The sequence below is a fragment of the Dasypus novemcinctus genome, chromosome 1 (genome assembly GCF_030445035.2).
Source record: "Dasypus novemcinctus isolate mDasNov1 chromosome 1, mDasNov1.1.hap2, whole genome shotgun sequence".
Taxonomy (NCBI): Eukaryota; Metazoa; Chordata; class Mammalia; order Cingulata; family Dasypodidae; genus Dasypus; species Dasypus novemcinctus.
Window position 1 is genome coordinate 190,170,470 of NC_080673.1, and position 9,709 is coordinate 190,180,178.

Here is a 9,709-nt window from a genome sequence, read left to right on the forward strand (position 1 = left end):
AAATTAAGTCTGAATTTTAGTTAACAATCATGTACCAATGTCAGTTTCTTAGTTTTGACAAATGTACACTGGACATGTAAGTTGTTAACTAGGGGAAAAACTAGGTAAGGGGTATATGGTAACTCTATTATCTTTGCATCTTTTCTTCAAATCTAAAAGTATTACAAAAGGAATGTATTTTTTTTGAAGTAGTGACAGAAAATATTAATAAAACAAAATAAATAAAAACCGAGGTGGAGAGAGTGCTCCTTGTAAGAGTGAATAATTAAGAAAGGAAAAACTTGAAAATTTACTAGGTGCTAGCACCATAATTTTATATGAACTCAGGATAAATTTCACCCAGTGAACTCCTTTACAGCCTGGTAAAAATTCAGAAAACTCCTTTCACATACTGAGCTGATTATCTGTGTCATTAACTAAAATTATAATGAATAGCGACATGTCCATGGCTGTAAAAACAAAAGTGAGATGAAGGAGGAACATGGATATTGTCTTTGAAATAGGTGGCAAGGGGTTTTACCATGTGAGAACTTATTTCCCAGTCCTGGAGTATCACTTGCTGGAAGTACATATTTGGTGGGGAAAAAAAATCCTAAAATAAAAAACATGTGGGCATGAAGAACTATGAAAGGGTAATTTATATCTCTAGGGATTGGGATGGTAACTAAAAATGTCAGGGAGGGCTGCATTTCATTAATTTAACAAAAGTTGGTGTGAGAGCCACTGAACTATGCCCATACCATTTATTTCTGTATTTCTGGTGATCAAAATAGGGGAGATGAAAGAAAGAAAAAAAGGAAGGAAGGAAGGAAGGAAGGAAGGAAGGAAGGAAGGAAGGAAGGAAGGAAGGAAGGAAGGAAGGAAGGAAGGAAGGAAGGAAGGAAGGAAGGAAGGAAGGAAGGAAGGAAGGAAGGAAGGAAGGAAGGAAGGAAGGAAGGAAGGAAGGAAGGAAGGAAGGAAGGAAGGAAGGAAGGAAGGAAGGAAGGAAGGAAGGAGAAAAAAGAAAGAAAGCAAGAGTGAGTGAATGAGAGAAGGTTCATTTATTCTTGATTGTGCTTAATATGGACAAAATGCTTACTTAAAGCAGGAACATCACAGTTTGAATTTCAGCTCCATACTGACCCTACCCACTTAATTCCTATAGCTTCAGAAACTCCATCAATAACATAGGGAGTATCATAATCCACACCTCTCACTACTTTGCTGGGATAGGTAAATGAGACAAGCCTGTAAAATGCATGGCGGAGCAGAGTATCTAGTAATGACAAGTGACTATGAATCTAGATGGAGAAAATTCATCAATGGTTCATTATTCCTAATCCAGATGGGCAGGCATTGGTGGGAAATGATCGCTCCATAAGATAACACAGGTGCTTAGCAATGTGTGGTGAGGTGATTTGATAAAGGGAGAAATTCATTGACACTTGACAAGCAGGGTGTGTAGGTAACCATTGTTGAATGCAATAAGCCATTTTTCTTTACTTTTGGTACTTAGATAGCCTGCCACCTGGGCACTCACATGGTCATCTCCAAAAGCATAGATCCCCATCTCGGCAACTAAGCTGGTTGGTATAGTACTGTTACCCATGCAATAGATGGTTTAAAGGATCACTTCCGTGAGTTGATACAGTAATATAATAACCATTTTTTGGATCAAAAAAGTCAAATCAGGAGCTGAATAGTATCTCCTTATTTTCTCACATACAAAGGGGAATGCCAGAAGTCTGGAAGGGTCATGGGTAATTGGTCGGGAGTGAAATAACTTGAAGGCAGCTGATCATTTAAGAAATCTTTTTGCCGTTCCATTATTAGTCAGTTGGCTTTCAGTTTTCTCTCAAATACTACACCATACTGCAAGCTCATTATTTGAGGGGGAAGAAGTACATGTAGGGATTACTGTGGCTAAAACTTTGAAGTACAGAAAATTTATTTTAAATGTCTCTATCCCCAGTATTCAATGATCTCATATTCTGGACTTTTGGTGTGAAGAATGTCACAAAAGCTGGAAAAAATAGCAATATTAGTCTTTAAAAGGTGTTTTCACTTACTTTACCTTATTTAATGCTCACATTAAATCATTGTAGGTCAGTTTCATCATTTCTGTTTTCCTGATGAAGAAACTCAAGCAGAGAGAGGTTAAGCGACTCCTTCACAGTAATGAGGCAAGTTAGTAAATCTTTTTAACTTTAAGCGTAGAATTTTTTTTTTCCAATATGCCCTGCTGTTAATACCTTGGTGTGAATTAATTTTAATTAGCACCTCATTCCCAGAGCTACTGACTTTTAAAAGAACATAGGAAGCAAAAGGACTCATTCATTAATGTTGGAATTTAAGAGACTATAGCTGTTGAGTAGGTAGATATTTAGAGGAAGCAAAAATGACCTTCTGGGTATCCCACAAATCACATAAAATTTAGGTGAAAAATACCTGCTTTCTTGTAAGATTAATTTTGATGATACCATTCAGTTATGACCCAACCGTATTAGCAATATTATGCGTATTTAATTTCTTGAATGTTTTATGATTTTTTCTGGCTTTAGTAATCACGAATCATAATAGCAGTTGTACATATACCTTTTGCTATTATCATCATTGACAGACCAAAGAACCATCATATAAAAGAGTGCGTAGTTTGGAAACTTAGAATGTTCTTCTTATTCTACAATAATTCTACCACTGTATGTGACTTCTTAAAAGCCAGTCACTGAATATTTCTCATGTGTGTAAACCAAATATGATTTATGTAAAACTTCAAGAAACTGGGCTGTGAAAGAAACAAAATCTAGTGATCAGAGTTGAAAAACGCAAAATAATCTGAAGAATTGGTGTTGATGGCCAGGAATTTCTTATTAGTGGTGTTAAAAAATTTTGAGCTCTGAATTTTTCTGTCAAGGATGAAAAAGAGTACAGAAAATAAGCAATATGGTATGGATTTTTAATGAATATCTAAAATAATTTTAGGAAAAAATAAAAGAGCAATGAAACATGGATTTTTTTTTGATAGTGAAATTAGAATAGCCAAAGAAAAGAAAAAGGCATGGAAAATAGTAAGTGACATTGAACTCTTAAGTCAGAAGACCTTGAATCCCATCCTGCCTCTGTTTACTATTCTTGTGATCATGGGAAGTCATTTAATCAACCGGTGTCTCAGTTTCCTCAGCTAGAGATGAATTAAAACATTGAACTTGAAATCTCTACGCTCCTTCTGTACATTTAAATTCAGTGATATAAAACATTCCATGTTTGACATTTATACTGTGCTGGAGGCTCTGGAATCAAAGATAATTGCAGTCTCTGAGTCCCATCCCCACTGCCCAAGGTTTGAGCAATTCAGGGCAAGGACAAATCCATTTACAAAAGAAGGAGCTTAGCTTAGTGGTTTGGAGCAGGGACCCTGGAAACAAACTGCCCTAGTGTGTATCCCCACTCTGTAGCTCATTAGCTGGGATAAGTCACTTAGCTTCTCTGTGCCTCACTTTCCTCAGTTCTAAACTCTCTGTGCCTCACTAACCTCAGCTGTAAACTGAGTATCACACTAGCTCCTACCTCACAGGTATTAATATTAGTATACACACAAACTACTTTTAGAAAAGTATCTGTATGTGCTATATAATTATTTATAAATTAAGTAAGTGCAATAAAGTGCTATATGTGATATAATAGAGACTTCTACCAGTGTTTCTCAACGGGGGTAATTTTGTCTGCCAGGGACTCTTGGCAATGTCTGGCAGACTGGGAGGATGCTATTGGCATCTGTGTAGAGGCCAGGGATATGGATAAATACCTTACAATGAATAGGACAGCTCCCCACCACCACCCCAAGAAAAGGAATTATCCAGCCCTAAATGTCAATAGTGTAGAGGCTGAAAAATGTTTGTGCGTATAGGATACAATGGTAGCACCAGGGGCGAAGGAATCAGTTCTATCTGAGTTGGTAGGAGGCAGAAGAGCTTTGTAAAGGTGGAGGTAAAGGGTGTTTGAAGAAAATTCCACGAGGGCAACCCAGGCCTAGAAGTTCCCACAAAGACATTGAAATGAGTGCCTCCTGTGCCTCTTATGTGCCAGCGGTATGCCTGAAGCCCTGGGGATCTAATGCTGGCTAAATTATTTACTGTGGTATCAAGGAACTCAGAGTCAATGGTAAAGATGCACTATACTGGTAACACATAGCAATGAATTAATTCATTGAATTTTCATCACAACAGTGTAAGATAATATTATTATCCCAATTTTACAGATGAGTAAACAAAAGCACACAGAAGTTCTGAACCTTGCCAAATGTCCTATAGCTAGTAATGATTTCAGGATTGCTTATAATTCAAAATGTGGTATTTATAGATCATGTAATACAAAAAGAAGTGTCTGATGACTTATAAATTACCACCACCACCACCACATACAAATAAAACTATTAAAATAGAAATGGGAAAATAATTTTTAATATTATACATATAAAGTCTTCAGTAAGCAAAAGGGAATAAATAGCATGAAAAAAATCCTTTGTCTTTATGAAGTCTGTGATGGAGTAAGGAATTTGGTTCTGAGCTCCTTCTAAACAAAAACAAGCAGAAAACCTTGTTAAGTGAATAGATATGATGGCCTAACAAAAGGAAATCTAGTGATATTAGTCACAAGGATGCAAATATGCCCCAGGAACTCTTTTCTAAAAGAACTTCATCATAAAATATGCTGCCATACAGATGAGATGAAGGGCTGTTGACAGACACTGCATGTTTAGTGGCAGACTTAGACTAATCTTTCTCCCAATAATTAAACATTAGTCATTTTAGGATGCTGGGAGACTCCCTAACTTCTGTTCATTTTGACCTTAAAAATGGGGTAACGATATGTAAGGCAATATTTGAACAACAAGACATTTCCTTTACAATCTCCAAGTCACCATGTTGGTTCAGCTCAGTTGGAAATCCTGCGGCAATGATTAGGGTCTGTTGCTAAGGATTAAGTCACTGATTTATGGACAGAAAGAATGTCACCTCCTTTCCAAAGGGCTGTTCCTCACAGCTGGACACTACAGGCTCAATTCTTCTCTCCTCTCAAACCAAACCAAGGAAAATGTTTTAATTATGACTTAAACAACTGTTTTAGACAAACTCAGAACTAGATTCCCATTGAAACTCTTTTCCCTAAAGGGAGTGGCAGTAGTTTACCACATATATATATATATATAGATTTAGTGTATGTTCTGCTTGTTTCTTGGGGGGGTGGGGAAAGGCAAGCAGCATAAAATGAGTTCACAGGCAAAATTTTTAGTACTGAATTTTTAATTTATCCAACAAGCACATATTGAACACTGAGGGTGAGCTGGTTTTCTCTATAACTTGCTTTCTAGCTAGGTTTTCTTACAGCACATAGATCCATTACTAACTCCTTAGTAAGATCAAGAGCAGAAGAGTAAATTGTGCTGTATAAATAGTGAGTGCATTCCAGTAATAGTCATTTATCAAGCTCATTATATCCTAGAATTTGCAATGAGCTCACACAGTAGAGAGAAACACCAAATTTCTCTGAAACATATTTCTTGACATTAACTGAATTTTTGCCTGCCCGTTGACACCTGTGAGCTCTTTTCAGTAGGTGAATTGAGTTTTCAGCTGTTTTTCTCTGGGGATTGGGTCTCAAATATCTTCACTCAACACAAAGCTGTTTGTAAGCCAGAGGAGGGCTTGCAAAACTGTAAGGTAAACCCTTGGCCCTAAAGCCACTGGACACCAGAGCAATTCATAATCGCTCAGATATTTTATTTACCAATTCTACAAGCACACGTTGGAGGGAAAAGTCTGACAAATGTGCCCTCTCTTTTTCTCCCAGCAGTCAAGCCCCCAAGCAGTGTGGTTTGGTTGAAAACTAACACCATATTGCCCTCCCCAACCTCCTCTCCTCTTTATCAGCAGGTTTTTAAAGGTGTTCCCTCCACTACCACACACGTGAAGGGTTTCCTTTACCTTTCTCCGTTCCTGCTCCCCAACAAGCTTTTTCTCAGAGAAAGTTTTAATAGAAACCAAGTATTATGCTGTAATCTTCTGCCACCCAAACGCCAGCCATTGGGCCGGTTTAATTGGGGTGTTCAAGGACTGTGAGGGGAACAGCAGACCCTGTCTGGGTTGCAGCTCAGGGGTTTATTACATGAATGAAAGGATGGAGAGTGGCCTGGAAGAGGTTACGGTTCTCACATTTGAAAGGCAGCGCCCAGGCAAGTATGAGTTAAGTCAGTCTGACACATTTCAAACTCTTGGAAAACCAGGTGCTTCAAAACCAGTCTTAAAAATCCAGAGGTCTCAAGAAGGGTTGCAGCATAGGATAGGATGTGTTTTTCCTTACTCAAAATGCAGTGTTGCTTCTTGTAGAAAGGATGTAGTCAGAAGTCAAAGGACGTTTATGTGCGTTTAATGAAAGAGGATTCAAAACAGTGTCTTCCTTCTCTTCTTGCCACTTAGTTTTGGCAGTGGGAGGGGCTTTTCCTGCCTTTAGAGAAATTATCTGAAGATCTTCCTCATGAAAGTCAGATAGGCAGGATGCTTTGGGCTCAGCAGGAACCAATAACACTGACTTAATTGTATTTGAAAAGTTTTGACAGATAAATAATTCTTGGCTTATGTCCTATATTAAATAGCATGAACTCTTCCCTACTACTGCCAAGACAGTTGCAAAATATTGGATCCTTGCATCTGAGATCTAGACCATGAGAAAATCCTCTATCACCCACAACAGATCCCTGGGGTGAATTGTACTTGGGCACTTCTCACGGGGCTTTAGCCCTCAAACAATGTGGCTGGGACGTGCAACTCAGTGGATCTCGAGGGAGATAGGCTGGTCTTAAGATTACTTTAAAAAGCCCATGAATACAGAATTAAGACTTTGTGCATTTTAAAACTACTCTTGGGGAATTTCATCAAGAAATGGATAGATCATAGGACCTGCTTTCTCCCAGTGACCAAAGTCAGAAATGAAAAACGGGTTTGTTTTTCACAAAATACATGTTTTCTGCTGTGAAAACTGCAATCTCTTGTTTTAAGTACCTTAAGGAGATAGAGACATGAAGCATTCACTGAAAGGATAAGCTGTTTTGAAAATGGAAAATAGAGAGATCCTAAAGAGAGAGAGAGAGAGAGAAAAGGAGTCAAGTGGAGTACATTTATAATTCTGACACTCATGGAAAGAGATATTGGGTGGATTATGAGGAATCAAGAATAAAATTAAGACGCATCTGAATTTATCAAAATAACTATCCTTTTTGTTATTGAGTGAATATTATTTTAAAATCATTTTTAGAATAGATGATCATGATGATAGCAATAACAATAATAGCACTGACAGAGTTCCTACTAGGTGCTAGACACTATACTTGCAAAAAATTATTAGAATCCCCGTATTAAAGGATGAGCAAGTTGAGGCAGAGTTGAAGTAACTTGCCTCCAAACACAGCCAGTCTTTGAGTATAGCTCTATTTGAACCTAAGCAATGGATTTCCCCCACGTTTTCCACTATCTAAGGTTGCAGTAAGAGCAAAGCTTTTAAACTGGAGTGAAAAGTAGATATACATTTAGGTAGCTAAGTGTTGTTCAGTCTCTTTCTTTAAAAGACTTTGCTGAACTTCCCTTTTTATCATTTATATATAATGGAAATAATGTCAGATGAATGTGCATTTTCCACATACATTCCTTTTTGAGAAATACTGCCATGGCCCCAAGGAGACTTCCTCTGGTTCCCAGGCTCCAGCCCCAAATCCTGCCTCGCTTTGTGCCACCTCCGTCTGCCCTTTCATACCCAGCTGAGAATCACTGACACAATAGCTCAGTCCTTACATTGTACTTACTCTGATTTATTTATTTGGGTGTGGCCAATATGTATCCTACTAAAGTCTAGGAAAATGCTGCTTTTTAAACTCTAGTGGATGTGAACTGCCTAGCTTTATAGTAAATTCAGAGTGAGCAGAGTCGAAGTGAGATCTTGCGCCTCATCCGTGATTACCATGCATGCAACAAGAAGAAAAGAGCCTAAGTATGGGAGAAAGGTAGTGCTGTATTTGAATCCTGGCTTATCCTAATGTATCTATTAATACCTGTGATGAAGAGCCAACTCAGGAACCTGACAGCCTGGATTCAAATCACATCTCATCAGATTTAATAACTATGATTTTAAGCATCTTACTTAACCTCTCTGAGTCTCAGTTTTATGATATAAAAATAAGGCATAATAATAACACCTGTTTAATGAGTAGTAAAGGGGATAATTTATGGAAAGTTCTCAGGGTAATGATCAGCATGTTGTAAGTGCTCAAAAAATGGTAGCCACTATTATTATTTTTACTTTTGTTGTTATTGTGGTTCCTATTACTATTGTGATAGATATTATTATCAATATCTATTATCACTGCAGGCCCTTCATCAAAACAAAGAAAGGATCAAAACAGTTTTGACAGAGTGATTTTTGTGTTTAAATGATTAGTTTGGCTTTATGAAAATATAACTTATTTCTACTGTCAGAAGCATATCAGGCCACTTGCACATCTCAGAAGAGCAAATATGGCATCAAAGTCAGTATTTGCAAGTTTTCTCTTCATGACTGCAATTCATTTAAAATAGAAAAATTCACTCAAATAATAGAGGTATCTGATATAGTTTACAGTCTATAAATCAGTCCTGGGATAGTTCATGTCCACTGGGTGACCAGGTCTCTGGATATCTCACTTGACAAAAGTCACTGGGTCAATCTAGAGAATCATTTTAGATGTTAAGCACATCTGCTTTAGAGTCAAACCCACTCAGTTCTAAATCCCAGCTAAAATAAAGTTCAGTTTTCTTGTCTGTAAAATGGAATTGACAATACCTATCTTGAAAGATCTTTGTAATGGTTAAATGGCATAATGTCACATAGGAATAAAAGCTAACAGATACCAGGCTCTTACTGTGTGCCATCTCCTGGGCTAAGCACTTATCATGTATTAACTAATTTAATCTTCACAATTTAAATTTTAATCTCCACAATCCCCTCTGTGATATGCTCTTGTAATTCCTATTTTGGCAACTCCTAAATGAATGACCACTTTATTTAAAAGGGTGCCTTCACTGTGTTTGGCATTTGTTTTCAGAGACAAAACCTTTCAAATACTTTCCCCTTCAAGGAATTATATTTGATAGCCAGATTATCTGCCCAGGTTCCCCACTGTCTTGCCCGAAGGGCTCCAAGTTGAGTGTGAGAGAATTTACCAAGGGGAAAAAACAATTTTGTTTTACCTGGGTGACAGCAATTATGCAGAATGACAAAAGAAGCAGTTAAGCTACAAGTTAGGGACAATAATTCACTCTCCCCAGGGACTGTCAGTCAGGGAGCCTTGAGAAAAAATAACAGCAAGACAATGGCAGCCTCTATTGTTAATAGTCCTGTCCCTATGATGCCTTGGCATTCTGAAACAATAAGGCCAAAAATGCAGTCTGCTGTCTCTCGAAAGCTCTCCAAGCACATATGCTATATCTCAAGCTGTCACTCCTTGGAGACCAACCATCGAATGGATCGCTGGGTCATCACTCTTAGCCATGGAGGCATCTCAGTAACGGCTCTTTAGGATCCTCCATACAGCAGAACTCACCAACAGCTTTTAAAATACATGAACTGAGGACTAGGTAAAACCTACGTAATTTAAAGTATGAATATCCTCAACATTGATATGGGAAGGGGTATGGACATTTTG